Genomic DNA, 24,144 nt, shown 5'->3' with positions numbered 1-24,144 from the left:
TTTAGTTAAGGCTTCTTTAATTTCTCTAGTAATAATTTGTGTAGTTTTCCATGGAGAAATTCTTCTAATACATCACCTTTGTTCTGGAGTTCTTGTTTTCCTGGAAAGACAAGTTTGCATCACAATTTGAGACCTCCTCTTGCCAGATATTGGCTCTCCTGTTTTCATTTTCTAGGTATATTAATATACCTTTTGCTCTTCTAACTCCATCTCAGTGTCGGTATCTTGGAAAATTAACAGATACAGTTGTTCAAATCTCCCAGTATCTTTGTGTATTTGTGTAATTTTCTGTTTATCTATGTCTGTTTTTCTTAATGCATTTTGAATCTCAGTAAGGCCATACACATATGTGGTTATTGTTTCCTAAAGAATTGAAAATGTGTCCCTTTTTATCTCTGGAAAGACACATTTGGAGGCCCATTTTCCTGTTATTAACATAGACATAGCAGTTGTCTTTTATGTGCAGTGCATGTGGTATATCTTTTTCTATCCCTTTATTATTCAGTCTGTCTTTGGTTTTATATTAAAATATGTGCTTTTCAGACAGGATGGAGTTGGGTGTCTCTTATCTAGTCTGATAATCTCTGCTTTTTAATTGGAATGTTTGGCATATTTACACTTTAGTTACTTACTGATATATGTAGTCTATTGGCCTATCATTTTGCTATTTATTTCTCTTTGTCTCTCTGATTTTTGTTCCTATTTTCCTCTTTCCCTCACTTCTTTTGGGATGATTGAGTATTTGCATTCATTTAGTATTTCATGTTATTTCATCAATTTATTTCTTAGCTACACTCATTCATTGCTGTATTTTTTAGTGGTTGGTCTAGACATTACAATATTAATTCTTAACTCGTCACAGCCTTTTTATAGTTAATATTGTATCACAATATATAAAATCTAAAAATCTTAAATCAATATAACTCCATTTACTCCTCAGTTTTTGTGCTGTTTTGGTACATACTTTGCAGCAGAAAGCTAGTTGTCTTTTAAACATTTTTAGAAGATATTGAAAATCTTGTATATCATTTCTTATAGAGCAGATCTGCTGTAGTAGTTTTTACCTTTCATTTATCTAAAAGTGTCTTTATTTGGGCTTTCAATTTTGTAAGGTATTTTCACTGGTTATAAATTCTTCATTGACAGGTTTTTATCCCTTTCATCCCTTTTAAAGATAACCATTCCATTGTCTTCCAGCCCCTATTGTTACCAATGAGAAGCCAGTCATCATTTTACCCTGTTGAGTGATGTGTCTTTTTACTGTGGTAGGGTTCAATTTCTCTCTCTCCCTCTCTCTCTGGCTTTCAGCAATTTGCCTATGATATGTTGAAGTGTTATGTTCTTATTTACACTGCTTAGGGTTTGTGGGGTACCTTGGATTCTTATATTTATATTTTTTACCAAATTTGAGAACGTTTTAGACATTCTTTTATTTATTCAAATATTTCTTTGGGCTCATTTTTTTCCTCTCCTTTTTTATGGATTCCAAGTATAGGTATGTTTCCTAATATCATCCCAGGAGCTACAGAGGCTCTGTTTATTTTTTCCTTCCTTTTTATTTTTGCACATTGCACAAGTTTTTCATCTGTTTTTAAGTTCACTGACCCTTTCTTTTGTCCATTTTATTAATTTTATTTAATGTACTGGACTTTTCATTTCTGCCATCTCTTTTATAATGTTCTTATCTCTCTCCTTTGACATTCTATGGGCCTTTTTACGTTGAAGTCTTTCTCTCTTCTTTAACTCCAGGAAGTTTATTTTGCATTTCTCAAAATATTTCTTCCTATGAATTTAAAAAAATTTTTTTCATGTTCTGGGAATATTTTTATCTTTTCACTTAGATTTTTCAATATTCCTTTACTTCCTTGTTTCCTTCTGGAACAATTCCTCAATCTAGTCTTATTATTACAAATACAAGTGTATGTATCTCTCTATTCCCAAATCTACTCTGTTATCATTCCCACTATTCAATTTTCATTCCAATAGTTCCACCTGATCCCATTTTTGTTTCACATTGTCAATCTTTTTCTATCTCCTGTAACATAATTGTTTTGCCTGTTTATTATACTTATTTTTAATTCTTGATCTATATATTCTGATGTTTCTGCTTCCAACATAACCCCTTTCTTCAAACTATTAGAGAGATTCAGGATCTGAGAAAAGAAAGACTTCTTAGATTGAACTTCACCAACCCTAGCTGTTGGGGCAGAGTGAGGGATGCTCAGTCCTCAATGTTTACCCAAACTCTGTACCCCAGCAAGATTTTTCCAACAGTATTGGCTATTGAGCAAATTTCTGCAATCAAGTGGAAGAGGAAGAATGTCTTATGGCATATTGGAGAAAAAAGATAACTGAACATAAGCAGCTTTCCTGCAGTTTATGTTCTCCTTATCTTCTGATCAACCTTCTACACATGACTGGAGCATTCAGCCCCTAGTTTTTGTTGTTGTTGTTGTTGTTGTTTTATTATGTTATGTTAGTCACCATAGAGTACATCATTAGTTTTTGCTGAAGTGTTCCATGATTCATTGTTTGCGTATAACACCCAGTGCTCCATGCAATATGTGCCCTCTTTAATACCCATCACAGGCCTAACCCATCCCCCTATCCCTCTCCCCTCCAAAACCCTCAGTTTGTTTCTTGGAGTCCATAGTCTTTCATGGTTCATCTCCGCCTCTGATTTCCCCCCTTCATTTTTCCCTTCCTTCTCCTAATGTCCTCCATGCTATTCCTGATGTTCCACAAATAAGTGAAACCATATGATAATTGACTTTCTCTGCTTGACTTATTTCACTTAGCATAATCTCCTCCAGTCCCATCCATGTTGATGCAAAAGTTGGGTATTCATCCTTTCTGATGGCTGAGTAATATTCCATTGTATATACATCTTCTTTATCCATTCGTCTATTGAAGGGCATCTCAGCTCTTTCCACAGTTTGGCTATTGTGGACATTGCTGCTATGAACATTGGGGTGCATATGGCCCTTCTTTTCACTACATCTGTATCTTTGGTATAAATACCCAGTAGTGCAATTGCCGTCAACCCCTACTTTGAAAGAGATTTCTCTCCCTAGAAAAACTTCTGTTGGTGGTGATGTTGTTTTCTGGGTTCTGTTACCTTTTATAATTTCTCTAGGGTTGATTTTGGGGGAAAAAATAGCCATTTATTCTAATTTTTATTCCTGGTCAAGTATCAGATCACCATCTTCTCATATCTTTACCTTACAACTAGCACATTTCCTGGAATATAATAGATATGTAAGTGCTTTTGAGTAAGTCCAGTCATATCCTCTTTTCACCTTGCATCTCAGGGGATTTGGCTTCTTGAGGGTTTTCTTTTTTCTGACTGTTCTACTCTCCCTAAGTCAATCCAAGCCACCCTCAATTTTAACACATAGTTTCTAAGCTAGGTTCCATAAATTTTACACATGTTATACCTGCCTCAATGATTTTATAACACAAGATTTACTATGGTTATTCCCTTGGGTTTATATAGAACAGACTATTTTAGCTAGAGAAAATATGATTTTAATCAATTAGGTCAGTTGATTGCTTATGCTGAGTCCCACAACAGAGTAAAATTGATATTTATTGTTAATTGTTGAAAACTGCATTTAGTACCAGGCAATAAATGCAGGTTTTGTGTGCTTGCGCATATGTGTATGTGGAGGAGGCAGTTGAGGAAAACAAGACTCACATGTCTGACGTTCTTTGAAATTAACTTATGAAAAGAAAGTTGCCCTTAATGTATTCAGTTTAGAGGGTCAGAAACTATTTTAATTTCTTAATTGTGAAATATCCATAAAAAGACCATAAGCACTATAACCCACATAAAGACATACAAAATTATGTTCTTTAGATACTCCCTATATTATTCTTCCAGATCTCATCCCCTTACCTACCCACTGTGGGTTAAGCAGTATCTTAACTTCAATGTCTATTAGTTCCTTACTTTATTTTATAGTTTTCCACCTGTATATGCACCCTAAGCAATATTTTGTTTAATTTGAAATGTTTAAAAAATTTAAGTTAATGAAACCATATTGTAGATATTCTTGTATGAGTAACATCTTTAGCTTAACATATTTTTTAAAGTAATCTCTATACCCAATGTGGGGCTTGAATAACATATTTTTCTAATTCATATTAATGCAATAGTTGTAGTTTTTTTCATTTTATTGAAATAGATTATTTTCTTACATGAATATATTATTTACTTATCTACTCTGCTATTTATGGACATTTAGTTATTGGACTTAGGCTAATATGTACAATACTACTACAATCATTCCTCTATGTGTCTTCTATACAAACACAAGAATTTTTCTAGGGAGAACTCCTAGGTCGTAAGTTATCTGCATGCTCCAATTTACTAGAAAGTGCCAACACAGAAACAATTATTTTGTGATTTGCTGTATCACCTCCTAATTTCCCAAGCCAACTCCTCTGTCTTTATTCTTAGTCTAGAGGGCCCAAATAAATCATTAAACAGAGCTCATTCCTTATCATTCTTTATCACTTATGCTATCCCCAAATCAAAATTCTATTAGGGAGGAGTACTGCATAATTAGACATGATTCAAAAAAATCAATGCATGGTTAATTTGATCATTTTGGTATTCTTTTACAACTATGCCTCACTGCCCAATTTATCCAACTATAGCAATTGATTCTGATAACATACACAGCTAAATTAGATTCCCAAATATGTCTCAATGCTTCAGTCATATTTCTCTTCCATGGACATGTAGACATCTGGTCTCTACAAAGCAGAACAGAATGAATTTTTTACATTTATAAAAGACTATAATTTTGTTTATGGGTTTTCACACTGAAGGAAGATCTCCACCAGCAAAGAGATTTTTCACATTGACATCTATCATTTGCAGGGATAGATTATGGAAGAGAAGAACTTATCTTCACAGATTCTTTCAGAGATCTGTGAATTTGGCTTTTTGTCTCTTCTTATATGACATGCCCAAATTATGTTTCTCTAAGTATTATTTGTATATATTAACAGTATGCTAACTTCATCATAAAACTCATTTAATTTGAAAGTTTACTGTCAGATTAATAATATCTTCAAGAGGGAGTGCAAAAAATGATGTGCACACATATTCACTACCTCAAGATTTCATTTTTTATCCACAAAATTACATATTACGTTTTTCTTCAGTAATGCAATTAAAGCTCCAGTGTAGGCCTTGCTCACATTCAGAGTCTAAAGATCCTATGTTTGGCCATTAGCAGATGTCTCATTTGTCAAAATATGTGCATACATATGGATTCTTATTACAGAGGTCAGCAAAATACTGCCTGTGGACCAAATCTGATGTACCATCTGTTTTTGTAAATAAAGTTTTATAGGAAAACAGCCACGCCCATTCATTAATACTATCTATGGCTGCTTTTGCATATTAATGCAGAGTTGAGAGTTAAGAAAGAAGCCATATAGCACACAAACCTAAAATACTTACTATCTGGTCCTTTACAGAAAAAGTTTGATGATGCCTGCTCTAGTACATCAAGATTGACAGTATAATTTAAAAGAATACAGGAAGAAAAAAAATAGTTTCTGAATTTCCTTCTTAATCTTGTTTCCTTTCATTGTTCCTTTCACTTTTTTTCTTAATCTAATTATGTGCTTCTTGATGTTAAATTGCCCTTTTAAAAACTTAGTGGGATTTTGACTGATAGATGTTTGAAATCTGATTAATAATTAGTTTCACCATTGTAGTAGTCATTTGAGCTATTCACCAAATACTGATTCTTTCCCTTCTGGGCACATAGTAGGATTCTACTTCTTCACTGACTTGAAATAAAGTATAGTAATGTAACTTAAGTTGTCCAAGAAAATATGAATAAAAATAAGATAAATGTTTTTTTCTGGGCAAAAGCACAGAATTTCCAACTTAATTTTTTCCCACTTTTGGGGGCACCCCACATGACCATGAGGATCAGAGTCCCTTTTGCTGATATGTAAAGATAACAAGTGAAAAATAAACTTTATTGTTTTAAGCCCCTGAGATTTGAGGTCTACTCATTACCGGAAGTGTAACTGAACCTATCTTGATTGGTATGTAACTGGTTCAAGAGGTGGGATGTTGCCATTATGACAAAAGGTGGTTGGCAAAACAACAGTTTTTAGAGAGTGAGAGGACAGTAATCACTGATAAGCAGTTACAAAAGACTTGATACAATTCTCACCTATAATAACTTGAGAGACAGATAATGTTCCAATGAGCTTATAGCTTTCGGTATTCCTGGAAAACAGCATGCTAATATTATAAATTAGTGATTATAGGATTCTTTTGACAAAATGATAACAGATACATGTAAATTCAGATAACAAATGGTCAGTTATCAAACAGTACTGAAAGAGAATATAAAAATATCCAAAATTTAGGGACATACCAGTGTCAAAATTACAAAATGATTATTAGAAATTATGTAAGTTTTGGGGTGCCTGGGTGGCTGTCGTTAAGCATCTGCCTTCGACTCAGGTCATGATCCCAGGGTCCTGGGATGGAGCCCCCGCGTCGGGCTCCCTGCTCTGCGGGAGGCCTGCTTCTCCCTCTCCCACTCCCCCTGCTTGTGTTCCCTTTCTCTCTGTGTCTCTCTCTTCAAATAAATAAAATCTTAAAAAAAAAAAAGAAATTATGTAAGTTTTAAACATTTAAAAAATATTTGTAGTGTGAATAGTCCCACTCTATATTTTTTAGGACTTTTTTTTTTTAAAGATTTTATTTATTTATTTGAGAGACAGAGAGTATAAGCAGGGGAGTGGCAGAGAGAGAGGGAGAAGCAGGCTCCCCACTGAGCAGGGAGCCCGATGCGGGGCTCAATCCCAGGACCCTGGGATCATGACCTGAGCCAATGGCAGACACTTAACCAACTGAGCCACCCGGGCTCCCCAATTTTATAGGACTTTTTGACATTATTTCTATTTCAACATTAAAGTCTGTACACTCACATTTATTCTTCTCTTTCCCTGAAATTTCATTTAAAGGATAATAAAGGGGGGCACCCGGGTGGCTCAAGCAGTTGACCGTCCAACTCTTGATTTTGGCTCAGGTCCTGAGATTGAACCCCACCTCAGGTGTGCTGAGTGTGGAGGCTGCTTAAAGATTCTCTCTCTCCTTCTCCCTCTGCCTCTCCCTGCTCATGCTCTCTCTCTTTCTCTCAAAATAAATAAATAAATAAGGACAAAAATAAAACATAAACCTACAAAAATAGAGGCAATCTGAAGAGAGCTTTCAGTGGATACTTCAATACATTTCTTGAAGGTAGAAAGGAAACAAAAGAAAGGAAACTGAAATTATCTCCAGGTTGAGAAGAAGGGTTGCCAGGTAAAATACAGGATGTCTAGATAAGTTTAATTGCAGATAAAAAACAAGTTTTATTAGTATAAATATGTCCCATGCAATACTGGATATTCTGTATTTTTAAAAATTTTCTTTATTTATTTATTTTTACTTTTTTGTCAATCTGACAATCCTAGCCACAAGAAAGCTACTATTAGAGAAATTTGTAAAGATAGACAATTCATAAATCCCAACAAGATGGCACTGAAAAAGTAAATAAATAATCACAGAATAACAAAGTCATTTTGAAAATGTAATTGGACTTGGAAATAAATTGAATAAAAGGCAAATGAATATAAAAAAGAAACTCTTCCAGAACATGACAAAGAAATTATAAATATGAGGAAGAAAATGAAGGTCTAGTGCAGGGATTGGCAAACTATGGTGCATAAGTCAAATCTGGTTTACCGTTATTTCCTGTTTGCCTGTGCACCCTGCTCAAGAATGTTAGCACTGTAAGTCCCAGAAACCAAGTCGGGGCATCTCCTTCTGTCCCATTCCTGCTTCACTGCCAGCTCCTGCCTGCTTCCTCACTGGCAGGCACAGCAATGCTCAAGCTTTGGACTGGTCACCCCCTGCATGTGGGCATTTCTGTAGTTGGCAATTACCAGGCACACAAGGTGGAATACCAGTCAGGTATACAGACTCAGAAAATTTCCTCATTTCCAGCCAAGTGTCCAAACTGAGACCACTGGGCTCTCCTGAGAGAGAGAATGGCACACCTTGATCAGGTGTCACTGAGGCAGTGAATGAAACTGATGAGGGTGCCTTCCTGCCCCACCCCTCACCTGCCTCATCCACCACATTCCTCTCCTTCTGGATGGTGGTTCTTTGTTCTTCATCCCCAAAGTGTCTCTAGCATATAGCAACTGGCTGCAAAGCATGCCTATTACTTCATGGGGTCCATCACAGGAAAATGGGAGTGGGCGGTGCAGGATTTTCTCTCTTATTCTGTAAGCACCACACAATATCCTTGATCTTGCCACTCCCTAATAAAATTCACAATCTGGCACTTTACCTAAAATGTTTGCCAACCCCTGATTTATTGATCAAGCAAGAGAGTAAAAAATGTGACTGAAAATAGTTTCATGAAGAATGAGAAAGCAGAAAAAGATGGAATAATCATAGAAATAATAGAAGAAAATCTCAAAACTGAAAAAGGGAACACATCTTCAGTTTGAAAGGACTCTCCAACCGTATAGAAAAATGAGCGGGGGGAAAATCCACATTATAAGGAGAAAAGCCTATGTGGTTCCTAAGTAAGGGAAAATGGAAGGGGAAAAACAAGAATCAACTGCCATCAGAATTTTTATTAGCAACATCTGATGTTGAAGCTATAAGCTTGAATGCTTCCCAGTTGCTGAATTAAATTATTGTCATCCTAAAGTTTCGACTCATCTTCATATTCATTAAAAATCACAACCAAGTACAATGACAAAATGGTAATATTTTCAGACACGCAAGGACACCTCTTTTATATTAATAAATTACTTAGGGATGCAAGCCAAAGAAGGCATAATAGAAAAGAAGCAGAGTTTACAACTTAGAACAGTATGGCGGGAGTTATCCAGAGATCATAATTCTGCCACAGGCTTAGGCTCTATGAGCCTAGAATTGGTAGAGGACTGAGGATTCAAAAAGAGAGATCTCTGCGTAGGAAAAATACTATTCTATAGAAAAATTAGTGCAGTTGAGAGATTGGGAAAAAAATGAGACTATGGTAGAATATAATAAGGGAATATAAAAGAAGAAGAATTTATTTCAACTTGACTCTTGGCTCATTTTACTTGGAGTAAGAGTATTTAAGATGTAGATAAATCAATGTAATTCCAGCACACTGCTTCCATGGCAAGGAAAAATATAGTATCCATATACTTGACACTGTTTATTTCTTTTGTAACTTTCATAATCACCCATTAGTAAATCATAGAAGAATGAATTATAGCTATAAAAAAATAAATAGTTCTTTATATTATAAACCTCTCTGTGGAGAGATTAATGAAATGAGTTGAATATAGACCAGATGACTAGAAACAAAAAAAACTAAAATAGAATTAGGAAGACATAGGAGTTTCACTCAAATTTCTCAAAGAAACAAAAGGTTGTTTCATTCCTCACATCTGAGCGGTTCAGAGAAGCGATATGGGGGGATGTGTTTAAGGCTACTTCATCAGTATCTATAAACTTTGTCAATACTTTAGAGACAATAACCTCCTGCTTTTGAGTGCAGCAACTTGAAAAGGAGAATCTTCTTATTAAAGCTACTCAAGATGAACTTTTGGAAAGACATCTTATTATGACAACAGCAACAAGAGCTTTTACCAGTGGATTGATTGCTAAGTTTGAAGCATACAGTGATTTCTTTTTAAATTTCATTTTGCCCTCACAATGGCCTTAAAAAGTAAGTACTCTGGTTTTAATTTTATATGTGATGAAACTAAAGCTCTGAGAACTATGCCTTGCCCAAGATGACACAGTTTATAAGTAACAGAGTCAACATGCAAATCTAGGTTTGTGTGATTCCTGAGAGACTGAATACACAAATGGAAAATGGCTAGACCATATGTGCCAATATGGTGCTGACCCTACCTGTAGCAGTAGTCCCAGCATGATCAGAATTTGGTCAATGACTGCCAGCTTCCCTATTCTCCCCACTCCCATCTGTGTCCAACTTTGACCAACCAGAGAAAGCCAAATATGCTCCCAAGCCAATCACATAGGCCATCCCACTTTTACTTAGTCCACCTTCAGCTTCCCTTTGCCAACAGCCTCCAATCAGAGCATTCCCGAAACCTTCCTTTTTTTACTATAAAGCTTCCCCACTTCCCTGCCTGACTTTGAGTCTCTGCCAAATACAAGTGATGGTAGCTGAATCCTTTGCTATAGCAAGAGATGAATAAATATCCTCTGTTTGTTCTCATATGGGTTTTATTTATTTCCATATACCAAATGCTGTCATTGCAGCCACTATACAGGAAGGTTTAGAATTCCAATGCAGTAATTAATTGTTAGTTTTCTTAAAACTAGATTTTGGAAGGCAAAGTTTTCTAGGCAAAAAGAAAAAAGGAAAACATTTAGAAGAGTTCCACCACCTTAGATAACTTGGGGTGGCAAATTGTGGTAAAATAAAACTGCAAATCATTGCTCTAATCCTTAAATTGACTTGTGTGCTGTATTTATAGGTGGATGAAAAGATCCAGAGCCAATGGCCTTTTATATTGTATTTCTTGGTTCCATTCTACAGCTGGTATTGTTACATATTAAATGAACCAGCAGTGCCCAGATTTAGCTGCAGATAGTATGTTAAAGCAAAGTGTTTTCTGGCTCTCTAATGGCTCTCCCTCTGTCAATGGAATGAAACACAGCAGGGACTAAAAGCAAGCACCTAAATATTTCTAATAAAAACAAGGTGTATGGGCAAATACATAAATTTAGGGAAAATGTTTAAAATAGTATGAATGCATGAGGTATGACTCTGGCAGAGTGGGAGAGAGTCTATCTCCACCCTTTCCCAGTACTTTGGCTTCAGAGTAGGCAACTGTAAGCCACTCAGCGTTTGATCTATTTCCAGGGGCCAGTGTTTATTTCTCAACAGATGTTTCTGGGAAAATCAGTTTCTCCAGAGCTTATGAAGTGTCCTCCAAAAAGTCGGGGGTAGTCTCTTTTCAAATGAAATGTGAGCAGCTGGGTTTAACACAACATTGTACAAGCTTTTAATATACAGGAGGATGTGACCTGAAGATGTTTCTGAATATTTTCACAGTTCATTTCATGGGACGAGTTCAAAGGAACATAACTGAGCTGATACGTTCTTCCTTGGCAGCCATCTTAAAGCCTTACTGCATTTCTATATTCCATTGCAATGAAGATATGCAGAACGCCAACTCTGAGAAAGCTCTAAGGAGTTGTACTTTTGAATTTTTGAACTAAGGTAGGTGAAATGAGGATGGTTCTTGCATCACAATGTAAAAACAGTGATTAAAGGCTTGCAGACATGGAACCAGCGTGCTAGGTTTGAAATGCTGGATTTGCTGCTTTGTGACTTGAGGCAAATTCTTACTCACTCCATTCCTTAGTTTGCTCTTCTACTGAGTTATTGGGAGGATTAAATACGTTAGTATAAGTAAAATGCTAACTAAGAATGTTACCTAGCTCATAATTTTCATTATCATCAGCATAATTATTAATTATCATTTTCTGAGAAATTTGAGCGGGAAACCAAGGATTATTCTAGCCTCACTCTTTTTTTTTTTTAAATTTTATTATGTTATGTTAATCACCATACATTACATCATTAGTTTTTGATGTAGTGTTCCATGATTCATTGTTTGCATATAACACCCAGTGCTCCATTCAGTACATGCCGTCTTTAATACCCATCACCAGTCTAACCCATTCCCCCACCCCCTCCCCTCTAGAACCCTCAGTTTGTTTCTCAGAGTCCATAGTCTCTCATGGTTCGTCTCCCCCTCCGATTTAGCCTCACTCTTTCTTCTGTTTATTGTAAACACATTTAGTTTTTGATGATATGAGAAGCTTGGGGTCAGAAATGAAAAAAAAATCAATTGTTCGATTGGGGAAGGGTATCAAAGAAGGCGGGGGTTCATAGGCAAGTCATACGCTTTGGTCCCTTAGCACTCTTACCCCCAGTGAGGAGACAGGTTAAATTCTCTCCAAAATGAATACCCGTGTGTTATACCTCTCTCCTCAGGATGTCCCTTACTTCTGTAGAACTATGCTGAAAATTGGAGCAAGGTGCAAATTGCTCTCTGCCTCTTCCTTCAGAGTTCAGGGATAGCTCTGAAACCATCTGAAACATACAGACCCTCTACTAAGTCTAGGAGGTTAATTTCCCTACTGCTGTGTTTGCAACTAGGTCCCTCCCTCAACTAAACAGTGACTCACACTTCTATTGATTATGTCTTGATTTATAGATGTCTAATGAAATGATATTTTAAGTCAGCAAAACATTTAAAATATCATATTCTAATTGTTTTCCCAAAGGTCTTCCTTCACATTGCTACTGCATCAGGATGAATATCATTTCCAAATATTGAGAGTTCTTTGGTCTAGCACTCTACTGAAATCAGCACTAACTTCATAATCTGACTTATTCAGTTTCAATTTTAGCTATAGGATTAGAACTAATGAGCAACTTTCGGATTACATTTTTGAGATATTGTACTATAAAAATTCTCATCCTCCTAACATATTGTAAGCTATTTTTGTGGCTGCCTGGACTTTAAATACTTTCTTCACTGGAAGCTAATCCATTCAGCTATTAGCTTCTTGCTCTGTCAAGGTACAGAAACTAATAAACCTTGAAGGATTTAAAAAGCTACAGATTCTGAAGTTCTTTCATCAAGTTTGTTTGGCAGGTTAAATTACTTATTCTTATTAAAATCAGAGAGTAGTTCATCCCAATAGTGAAAGGTCACCTTCAGTGTCTCTGTAAATAATTATGTGATTCTAAAATCATGTAGTTGGAATTCCTGTTTTTAATCATTCTGCTCACTTCTAAGGACATATCAAGGCAATAAAATAATTTCAAAGGTGATATTTTTAACATCTCCAGTTTAATCATTGTTCATGGTACGAAGAAGGTCAGTAACCATATTCAAAACCATTTTTATTTATTTTTTATTTTTTTATTTTATTTTTTTAAAGATTTTATTTATTTATTTGAGAGAGAGAGAGAATGAGAGACAGCACGAGAGGGAAGAGGGTCAGAGGGAGAAGCAGACCCCCTGCTGAGCAGGGAGCCCGATGTGGGACTCGATCCCGGAACTTCAGGATCATGACCTGAGCTGAAGGCAGTCGCTTAACCAACTGAGCCACCCAGGCGCCCTCAAAACCATTTTTAAAGCAGTCTCACTTAATTTACTTAACTGTTACCCATTTTTTATCCTTTCTTTCTGGTCAATTCTATTTTCTAAAGAAGATGTTTCATACATACTTCTGTGTAAAACTTCAAAATGTTTCATAAATACTTCTGTGTAAAAATGTGCATTTGCTTAAATTTTAACAGTGTAGTTAGCCTTCACTGAAGAGTCAGCTAAGAATATCCAGCTTCCTCACCTTGGTCTCTGTGTTTTATATTTCCTTTTTATATCTCCTAAGTCTAATAAACATTTGAAAAAGAATAAGTCATGCTTCTTTATATCACAACCATGATACTATCAAGTTCATAACTTCATCCATGACTATAATTTTTTTTTCTTTTTGTTTCTTCGGCTTACGGCCTAAAATCCAAAACAATAATACGACACACAAAAGCACCTAACACATTGCAGGAGAGTAAAAATTTAGAAAATAGTATGTATTTGCAAACTACAAATACAAATAATTCTCTATAATTATATTTACATTATTCAAGCAAAATTTAGTTATTTGAACCACTTTAGTACTCATTAGAAATTACTCTGAAGGTAGATAAAATAAATAAAATGGGATGTTATACATACCATGTTTAGTTCTTTGTAAAATAGGATGGGAAAAGAGATAGGATAAACAAGCAAATTTATGTTTGTATATTCCCAGTTTCCCTTAATGTACAGAGGCTGATCTTCATTACTAGAAAAAAAGCAAGAATATTCTGTACTATAAAAACCAGAATCCATGTTCTACTGAGAACCACAATGGATATGATTCTTGCCTTCACCTTCAAAGATCAACCTAAGCATATTTGTCTTCTTATGTCTCCTTTTGAATTTTTCTCTTTTTTTACTATTCCCTTTCTTCTAACTCCTACTAAATCAAGTGGGAGTTATTCTGCCAAGTCAGGCAGATTTCTCTAGGTCTCAACGTTCACTTGTTTATTTTTCCTCTCACCCCATGGGCATTCTCATCATAAGCTAATACATTTACCTAAAGTTATTCCATGTTGCACTTTTCTTCATTATAAAAGGGTATGAGCTCACATGAAAAGTCTTTAAAATAAGAGGCTGTAAAATTAATGAGTATATTATTAAGTTAATTTTAGAATGTAGTATAATGATCTTAGGAATTCAAGACTTATGAGAGACATTTGCCCTCAGGTCTACAAAAAGCTTGAAAAACTACGTCTAGAAGGATAGACTATTTATTTGGCTTATAGTTAACAAATAATTTCACATTATACCTTTACAGAATGAGAAAAGTGCACAAAAACTTATGTTCCCAACACCTTTATAGGACTGAAAAAATCAATCTATAACCTTGTATATTAATTGAGCATACTCTGAAATGTGGGGTAGTAGCATAAATATAGAAAAGATTCCTGAAATTTTTATTTGCCAGCTATTTAAACTTCCTTACAGTGAGTTTATTACTACTGAATTAACTTGCATGTTTGAGATTCAAACTATACTGTACTATAGAATAGACAGTTAAAAAACAAAACCTTTGTATATAACTCAAGCTCAAATGTATTGATTATAGTAAGCCCTTAAATAACAAATACAATCATAGTGGTATAATATTATTTTAGCACTTCATTCATGATTGTAAAGTTTACGTTCAGAAGTACTGAGACAAAATCTTGCAGGATCCTATACAAACTTTGATGAAACTAGTTACAAATCAGTCAATATCACAGCAGCTTATGTTGATAACAGTTCAAATGAAGCCTAGGATCTCAGACTCAGCATACTATAGAAAAGCACTAGAAAACATGTGTTGAATAAAAACAAGTAATTCACATTCTCCTCCTAAATGAGAACCCTTGTTCATGCATACCTGAGTGTCATCATCTCTGATCACCCATGCCGCAATTTAAAATAATGACTTGGTGTCACTGCTAGGTCTACAAGGGCTAATCCAGTTTTAAGTGATGATGTAATGAGTGATCTAGAATAAATGTCAATCTCATTTTTTCCAGCATTTGCTTTGTCAAGAAAGTAGAGAAAATAAGGCATCTCTCTCTGAAATTCTGAGGCCAAAAAGAAGGCCAAGGTGAATCAACAATAAATATATCATTTTTGTAGTCACCTCAGAAAATATTGGCTAAGCAAGTATAAAAGCCTCATGAAAGCTTAAAATAGGGTATAGTACATGGAAAACCATCTTATACCAACAGACCAAGACTAGAGATCTCTGAGCAGGTAGAAAAGCTACTTTGTGTTACTATGCCCTAGTGACATACTGTGAAACACTGGGACTGAGATTCAACTATATTCAAGACCACACTGAGAACCTATTACAAAGCCTTCATTCGTTTCTCTTTGTGTTTCAAATTTTACCTCAGAAAGAAAAAAAAAAAATTGATGATAAGCTACCAGAAATAAAGATAACAAAAGACTAAAATCTAAGTAGTTGATTGACTGATAAGGCTCATCTGCCTGTTACTTTTTTATTTCTTCTATTAGGAATTAAATGGTCCCTGTATCATGATTTCTGTAAACTGAAACTATATACAGATTTAAGTAGAAGATTAAAATTATATGGACTGGAGAGGTGGACATTTGGAATAAGAAGAGACATATTTGCTACATTCTAAGATATATTTTAATGCTTATTTATTTGCTTATTCACTCAATGAATATTTATTGAACACCTGTTATATGTCTCTTTTAAGTTCTGAAGCTACAGCAGTGAATCAAACACACAAAAGTAGCTGTCCTCTTGGAGCTTACATTCTGGTTGGGGACTATATCCAACTGTACTTAAATCCAATCTTGGATGTTTGCTAGGCATATCAAACTTGACAAATCCAAATAATTCTCAATCTTCTTCACCTTCAAATATACTTCTCCCCCAGTCTTTCCTAGCTCATCAAGTGTCATCTCCATTTACCCTCTTGCTTATGCCAAAAATGTGAGAGTTATTCTTGTTTTCCCTCATTCCCTCACTCTTCCCATACAATCTATCATCAAATGCTGTTGGCTCTACCTTCCAAATCTTTTCAACACCTGCTACAACACTGGTCCACCGTTTTTCAGCCATACTGACATAATAAATTTTCTAACTTTCCTGCTTCAGAAGCAGGAAAGGGGGAGGGGAGAGAGAGAGAGAATATAAAATAAAACAAATAAAAAAAACTATTTCTAGTTGGTCACTCAAGAGAGTTGGGAATTAAGTTGCAGTTGATAGGGATAAATGTAGATTCTAAATATATATATATATATATATATTTATATATATATACACACACATAATTTATATATATAGTTTAATAAGTTTGAGTTTGTAATTGTACAATATATTAGTAATTATAAAATACAATTAAATTGAAATGCAATCACTAAATATAAAATTTAGAAAGTGATTTTCCTATCCATGTTCATTGGAAAATTCTTAAAACAATGACAATCTGGTAGCAAAGAACATTCTCATTGCCCACATTGTGGTCTTGATATATAATTTTCATATAAAACAAGACTCCTTGTTTTATATATATAAGACTCCTTGAAAATAATGGAGGAACCATACAAAGTCTGCATGGAAACATTTTAGCTTAGATAGCAAAAAATATCTCAAATATACTGAGGGTCATGGCAAAGGACTCAGTAGTAATTGAAGAGTCTTACACTCACTGAAGAGAAGAAAATTTAAGCATTGAAAGTAAGAGCATTTGAACACCTAAAATATATTTAAATATATGAGTTCATCATGGTACTAAAAAAATAATAATTACTCATTATTATCTTCAAATGCTGGTAAATGGACTCATTATATTGTGAAATAAATGTAAAAAATTAGGCATGTACCCAATTGTTTTCTACAATAACTGTTCTTTTGGATAATCACACAGCAGAGAGAAGTTTACTTTTAAGGGAGAACTGCAGATAATAAAATAATGCAATAGATAGAATTATAATATTATTTTATATACTCGAATTAGTTAATCTAGATACTGATCAACAACTGCTAACATCAGAACACAAGATAAACACACATTATGCACCTCATTTGAGACAAACAACACTATCTATGAAACAGTATTGCTAAAAAAAAAAAGGAAAATTAATAAATGTGAATCTTATCATGCCTCGAGTTCTAATCTATAGAAAAATACACAAGAACATTGGCTCACAAACTCTCTAATTTCCCAGGTGAAATGTGAGAGGCCAAGGAGAGACCAAAGAAAGAAGTGAACCATTTCAGTTTGGTAGGTGGCAGGTTTAATAAGCAAGAAAACTTACTTACGAGGTTTGTCTTGGGTGGCCACCGGATGAGTAGATCTCCTCACCTGTCCACCAAAATCTTAAAAGTTGTGCAGAGGCCTTACTGGACTCAGTCATGTATACCCTCCAGATGGTCTCAATAACACATTGCTTTCTCTCAAGGCTAAGCCCTTGAAAATGGTTGCCACTGTTGAAATGGAGGGTGGAGCTACTTTCCAAGGATAGAGGAAAGGGCAGGGAGCCTCTGATTGCCCAGGTCCAGCTCGAAGGTCAACTGGCAGTCATGTTCTCTCCATGACCTCTTCTGAAAAAGAGAGAAGAACATGTTAAAAGACACATGAGGGATGCAATCAGCAAAGACTAAACTGTAGGAAACTACTGGACAAAGGATCTTATTTCTAAATCAATAAATAAGTTGCAAGTAATTTAAAAAGAGAGATGAGAGAATACTTACATACTAAAAGGGAATTAAGAGATATCTGAACTAATTGCAATGTTTAGTACTTAGTTGATTCCTAATTTAAAAAAAAAACTGTAAAAACAATTGTGGCATTTGTGAGAAAATTGGGAAAATTTGAAAAATGATTAATCTTTTCCAATATTAGGGATTTATTGTTAAATTTTTAGAATAATAATGAAAACATGGGTATCTTTAAAAAAGGGCTATTTCAGAGAAACATACTGAAGTGTTTACAGATGAAACAATACAACATCTTAGGTTTGCTCAGAAATGACTTAAAAAGAGGAAATAGGTAGGAGTATAAATAACACAAGATGGACCAGGTGTTGATAACTGTTGTTGATGGGTAATGGTGAAGGACTTTATTATGCTTTTCTTTCTATTTCTAGATATAGTTGAGTTTTTCTACAATAAATTAAAAATAAATATAAAAATACATCAACATGATATAAAATATTTAAGTAAAGTTTCTGAGACAAGAAAATCCAACTGTGTTCCGTTAGTGTCATGTCATTTGCAAATGTTTTGAATCATTTTAAATCAGACAAAATGTTATACTGGAGGATTCATGCTTTTAGCATATATTTTGTTGGTCTGTTTTTGCAGGGGCAGAATTTTACTTTTGGGGGGCAAAAACTGCTATGTGTCAGTACTTTTAATGTTGTGTACATCAAATTATAGTAAAAAGACAAATATGAACAAGATGCAATCCTTCTATTTTCATGAATGGTGCAACTGCATTATAGTAAACCAAGTTTATATTCTGCCATCACATGGGGTTCTCCCATTCCTTTATTTTGTTATGGATCATTAAAAATATCTTTTAAAAAACCAGTAGTTTCATCATTACTACTCAAAATATCCAGTGAAAGATTTGAGCCAGGACAAAATGGAAGATACTGAATACACTGCAGTGCCTTGAATTCCATTTGTAACTTGTAATTTTCGTAGAGCACATAGACCCTGGGTGTGTCTTAATGTGGATAAATTCATTTCATTTTTGTTGAGCTGTATTTTTGTCAGCTAGGGCTGCCATAACAAAACAGCCACCACAGACCGGGTGGCTTAAACAACAGAAATTTATTTTTCCACACTGTGAAAGCAGGAAGTCCAAAATCAAAATACTGGCAGGGTGGGTTTCTCCCAAGGTCTCTGTCCTTGGCTCACAGACAGCTGCCTTCTCTCTGTGTCCTCACATGCCCTTTGCACATGCAAGTCTCTGCTGTTTCTTCTGCTTCTTATGGGGACATTGATGAAATTATGGTCTCACCCTTATGACCTCATTTCACCTTTTTACCTCATTAAAGGCCCTATCTCCAAATGCTGTCACATTGGGAGTTAGAGCTTCCATTTATGAATTTGGGGGGTACAATTCAGTACCTAACAAGCTGCAAAGTGTTTTTTTTTTTCCTGATAATTCAAGAGAATGACTAGGGAAAATTAATTTTTCACATAAGAAAAGTCTTTCCAAAGAAAATCATGACTTTCAAAAGGTCCACTTGTTGAAAGTTTAGTAACTGGAATACTGTCCTTTAGCTGGGATCCAAGTCCTCTGATACCTATCTCAGCCTGTTCCAAACACAACCCCTCAGCCCTCAGACATCAGCTACCACTCATTTCTAATTCTAGAGGTTGACCCCCCACATCTGCTGGCAAATGTTTTAAAATGTGTACAGATTTGTGGCCCCAAAATTTAAAAGTTACAGATGGCAAATACACATATGAAAAGATGCTTCACATGATATGTCATTAGAGAAATGCAAATTAAAACAACAATGAGATACCGCTACACACCTGTCAGAGTGGCTAAACTCTAGAGCAGGCAACACCAAATGCGGATGAAGTGTGAAGCATCAGGAATACTCATTCATTTCTTGTGGGAATGCAAAATGATAGAATCATTTTGAAAGACAGTTTGGAGGTTTCCTACAAAACTAAACATAGCCTGTTACCATATGATCCAGCAATCGCGCTCCTTGGTATTTACCCAAAGAACTGAAAATGTATATCCACACCAAAACCTGCACATGGGTGTCTACAGCAGCTTTGTTTATAATTGCCAAAACATGGAAGCAATTAAGATGTCCATCAGTAGGCGAATGGATAAACTGTGGTGCATCCAGGTAATGGAGTATTATTTAGTGATAGTAAGAAATGAGCTATCAAGCTATTAAAAGACATAAAGGTAACTTAAATGCATATTCCTCAGTGAAAGAGGCCAGTCAGAAAAGGTTAATTACTGTATGATTCCAACTATATGACATTCAGGAAAGACAAAACTATGAAACAGTAAAAATATCAGTAGTTGCCATAGCTTAGGGGAAAGAGAGGGATGAATAGGCAAAGTGTAGAGAATTCTTAAGGCATTGAAAATACTGTGTATGATACCATAATAATGGATACATGTCATTATATACTTGTCAAAACCCATAGAATATAAAACACCAAGAATTAATCTTAATCTAAACCAAGGAACTTAGGGTAATTATAATATGTTAATGTGGATTCATCAGTTATAAGAAATGTACCATGCTACTGAAGGATGTTGATAATGGGGTAAGCTAAGCTTGTGTGGGGACAGGCTATATGGGAAATCTCATATCTTCTGCTCAATTTTGCTATGAACCTAAAACTGTTCTGAAAAATAAAATCTGTTTTAAAAATAACAGGAATAAAATTTTTAAAAAGTAAAAAATGATTTGAATCTTATCTTTCATATACTGTGTGATTTTAAGCAAGCTAATTAATATCTTTGTCCAGGGGTGCCTGGGTAGCTCAGTTGGTTAAGCATCTGCCTTCAGCTCAGGTCATGATTTTGGGATCCTGGGATCGATCCCTACAAGCCCTGAGTCAGTCTCCTTGCTTCTCCTTCTCCTTCTACCCCTCCCCCTCTGTTCATGCTCTCTCTCTTACTCTTTCTCTATCTCAAATAAATAAATAAAATTAAAAAAAAATCTTTGTAGTCCAGTATACTTATCTATAAAATGCAGTAATAAAGGCAACTGCCTCTCAGAATTATTGCAGATAATTAAAAATGAAAAAAAGAAAGATTTTACAAAATACTTTCAAATACTGACTTGTACTAAATTGAATGAGAGGTTTTCAGCTCAGACACAAATGAAAAACAAATACTGCAGATAGGACACCATTAATTCCTATATGCTGCTTCTCTAAGGGGAATCATAGAAATGCTTATTTCAATTAATTATTTTATAGATTCCCCAGATTTATGTTTGTAAGTTTGCTCAATTTAAGAAAAAAATAATCACTGCTTTGATGAGATAATATATACTCATGGTACAAACTTAACTAAATCATATATGGTGAAAAGAAATTCCTCCTTCTCCCTCCTTCATCTAAGTTCCATCCCTAGTAGTAACTACTGTTACCAGTTCTGTGTATGTTTATGAAATGTTTTATGCATCTACAAACAATGAATGAGAGTGCTTGATTCTGGGAGTATTATTAGTCATATTAAAAAAAATCAATATTGTACAGACACTAACCAGTCAGAATAGATTTGGCCTTAGACTGTGCTAAGGGTCCTGGAATCTCCTGGTTATGATACTGGCCCAAGGTCAGTAGGTTGGTAAGTGAGTGATGTCAGGATAGAAACTAAGCAGTCATTGCCCAAACTTTGCACTAGGCGTGTATTGGTTAAAGGGACAGCAAAAAGGGAAGTGGTGTATGTTGAGAGGTAATAAAGGTGTATGGTATCCATTTCACAGCTTTTCCTGAACAAAATTTTTTTGTATTGCAGATATCATACTTAATGTACTATAAGGTACGTACATATAGTAATTAAGGAGCTGCCCAGAACCACAAGCTAGGATTTTTCTCATATCTATGTAATCATAATTCTGAAGTCAAAGGTTTTTAATTTGACTAATCAGCCTTATTATTGCTGATTCCCTGAGTAAAGATTTCATTTATTCTCTTACCTAAAATTAATATTTTCTAAGCTCTAAGAATTTTTACTTTAATTTTCTTTGTTCTGTATAACCAGTCTTCCTCCCTTGCCCCCTCCCTACAATCCTAAGAACTGTCATTTTCTAGGATTTCAGGATGAGACTTGCTATACAATCACATTTTTTACTTTTTTTAACTTTAGAAATGTGACAGTCAATGAGAATTTTGGACAGTTTTTCTTTAATTTCGGTCATATACATGACTCATTCTGCCTTCTCAAGCCCTTTCAAGAACAGGCTCAGAAGTAAGGCTCTTTAGGTTTGATGTATTTCAAGTCTCATATAATGCAGTGTTCACTTTCAAGTGTACTCATTCAAAGTCTTTCTCTTTCTATACCTCAAAGTCAAGAGAGGTATTCCTATAAAAGAATTTCCCAAGCTACCACTGCTTACTCCATGTGAATGCTGTGAGGAGACTGTAGGGAGAAATGCCCAGAGGAGGCACCATCTGCACAGGCTAAAACAAAATAAAATGTCAAATAATACTTGTCTTCCTCTTTTCCTTTCACCCACTTATTATTAAGCACAGATACTGAAAAAGACTTAAGAGTCCATATGTGGTTCCAGAACTCTCCATTTATCAAATAACTTATGCTAATTGGTGTGTCCACAAGACAGTATGATAGAGTGGAAAGTGGGGTAGCTGGATGTGCTCCAACTTTTACTAACTAATGGATGATCCTAGGCATCCATTCTCTTAGCTCCAGATTCAACTTCCATAAAATCACATAATATCTATTTTAGGGCTATTTAGAAGATTAAGTGATATGTGTAAAATGTTATTTGAACCTTAAACCATTAAATGGAAGTTATATTTACTATCTCTGACAAATGTATGTTTTTTCATAAGAGAGTTTTGCCCCAGAACCTCATTCCCTGTTCACTACACTTAGGAATAAACCAAAGAGGTAAAGGATCTGTACTCTGAAAACCATAAAACACTCATGAAAAAAATTGAGGAAGACACAAAGAAATAGAAAAACATTCCATGCTCATGGATTAGAAGAACAAATATTGTAATTAAAATGTCTATGCTATCTAGAGCAATCTATACATTCAATGCAATCCCTATCAAAATACCATCAACATTTTTCCCAGAGCTGGAACAAATAATCATAAAATTTGTATGGAACCAGAAAGACCTTGACTAGCCAGGGGAATATTGAAAAAAAAACCAAAGCTGGTGGCATCACAATGCCAGACTTCAAGCTCTATTACAAAGCTGTAAGCATCAAGACAGTATGGCCCCGGCACAAAAACAGACACATAGATCAATGGAACAGAGTAGAGAGCCCAGAAATGGACCCTCAACTAATCTTCGACAAAGCAGGAAAGAATGTCCAATAGAAAAAAGACAGTCTCTTCAACAAATGGTGTTGGGAAAATAGGACAGCCACATGCAGAAGAATGAAACTGGACCATTTCCTTACACCACACACAAAAATAGACTCAAAATGGATGAGAGACCTAAATGTGAGACAGGAATCCATCAAAATCCTAGAGGACAACACAGACAGTCATCTCTTTGACCTCGGCCACAGCAACTTCTTGTTAGACACGTCTCCAAAGGCAAGGAAAACAAAGGCAAAAATGAGCCATTGAGACTTCATCAAGATAAAAAGCTTCTGCACAGCAAAGGAAATAGTCATGTATTGAATGGAGCACTGGGTGTTATACGCAAACAATGAATCATGGAACACTACATCAAAAACTAATCATGTAATGTATGGTGATTAACATAATAAAATAAAGTTAAAAAAAAAGAGAAATAGGCAGAGGACATGAACAGACATTTCTCCAAAGAAGACATCCAAATGGCCCACAGACACATGAAAAAATGCTCCACATCACTCGGCATCAGGGAAATACAACTCGAAACCACAATGAGATACCACCTCACACCAGTCAGAATGGCTAAAATTAACATCAGGAAACAACAAATGTTGGCAAGGATGCAGAGAAAGAGGGAACCCTCTTACACTGTTGGTGGAAATGCAAACTGGTGCAGCCACTCTGGAAACAGTATAAGGTTCCTCAGAAAGTTAAAAATAGAGCTACCCTACAACCTAGCAATTGCACTATTAGGTATATACCCCAAAGATACAAATGTAGTGATCCGAAGGGGTACGTGCACCCCAATGTTTATAGCAGCAATGTCCACAATAGCCAAACTATGGAAAGAGCCCAAATGTCCTTCCACAGATGAATGGATAAAGAAGATGTGGTGTATATATATATACAATGGAATAT

The 24,144-nt window shown here is 35.2% G+C and overlaps 1 long non-coding RNA gene across 1 annotated transcript in view; it reads right to left on the bottom strand.

The window, feature by feature from the left end:
- Positions 1 to 24,144, bottom strand: part of LOC144379358 (uncharacterized) — a 502,419-nt gene that overhangs the window by 222,156 nt on the left and 256,119 nt on the right. Inside the window, exon 2 of the long non-coding RNA XR_013442189.1 lies at positions 17,489 to 17,770. This is a non-coding gene — a long non-coding RNA (uncharacterized LOC144379358). The remainder of the gene's footprint in view (positions 1 to 17,488; positions 17,771 to 24,144) is intronic.

This window comes from Halichoerus grypus, chromosome 10, assembly GCF_964656455.1.
Source record: "Halichoerus grypus chromosome 10, mHalGry1.hap1.1, whole genome shotgun sequence".
Taxonomy (NCBI): domain Eukaryota; kingdom Metazoa; phylum Chordata; class Mammalia; order Carnivora; family Phocidae; genus Halichoerus; species Halichoerus grypus.
This window is presented reverse-complemented; position numbering and strand designations above follow the sequence as displayed.